Source organism: Aplysia californica, unplaced genomic scaffold (genome assembly GCF_000002075.1).
Source record: "Aplysia californica isolate F4 #8 unplaced genomic scaffold, AplCal3.0 scaffold00892, whole genome shotgun sequence".
In the NCBI taxonomy this organism is placed as follows: domain Eukaryota; kingdom Metazoa; phylum Mollusca; class Gastropoda; order Aplysiida; family Aplysiidae; genus Aplysia; species Aplysia californica.
The window spans coordinates 220,144-221,104 of record NW_004798162.1 but is presented as its reverse complement, the minus strand read 5'-3'; positions in this window follow the sequence as shown (position 1 = coordinate 221,104).

The window sequence follows — 961 nt, the reverse complement described above, 5'->3', positions numbered from 1 at the left end:
CCCCCATTCACGTCTATTCTTTGTCAGAGATTTTAAAAAATTATTTTAGGCTGTCTGGGTGACAAATTGCACTGTAGTATGAGTATATTTTATAGCCTAGAGCCATGTTTGCCAGCTGTAACGACACCCCCCGCGCGCGCGCTTCGACCGAAAATACCATAAATAAAGATAAATAAATAAACTAATTAATAAAACAGGAAAAAGTCAAAGAGACACACCACTTTTTTTTTAAATCCGAGTGTTCTTTTTTCTGACTAAGGTGCACATAGCAGCTCGGTCTGTTCTGTGCGTATTTTACATGCGTAGCCTACACGTCTCATATAGACCTAGCTACGTACGTATTTTTCGTCGTACGTATGTTAGTATTGTTTTTATGATTCATATGTTGTTATTTTTGGGGTTTTTTTTAAGGTTTCTTTTTAAAAGGTACGAAATTTTGGTTCAAATACGTAGACCTATTAAATTATTACACACGTGTTTTTATATAGCCTACCCCAGTTGTGAAGCAATGTCTAGTTGAGGCATCTAATTGGTTGTTTTTTTTCTGTCCCCGCGCGGTTTTATGCACACAAAAAAGTTTTGAAATTATGCAAACTGAGCCCAAAAATGTGAAATTATTCGATTTTGTTAATTTTAATAAAGAATGATAAAGGACAATAATCAGAAATTATGCAAAAAATGATCAAATTTTGCTAAATTATTCGGGATGCACAAAACCACGGGAACAGGTTTTTGCTCTCTTTGATTGAAGAGACAAATCCGGAAGATGTAGCTAGGTTCTGTAATTAAGAAGTTAAACGTCATCTCAAAATCCATTTTTTGTAATTCTTTGTCATACATTTTAATTGTTGAAAACTTCATTTGGACAACTGGGCCTATAATGACCTATTGGCTACTGACTGATAGCTACGCTAGGGTATCGAATAAAAGGGGGTAGGACTCGAATAAACGGGGGCGGGGG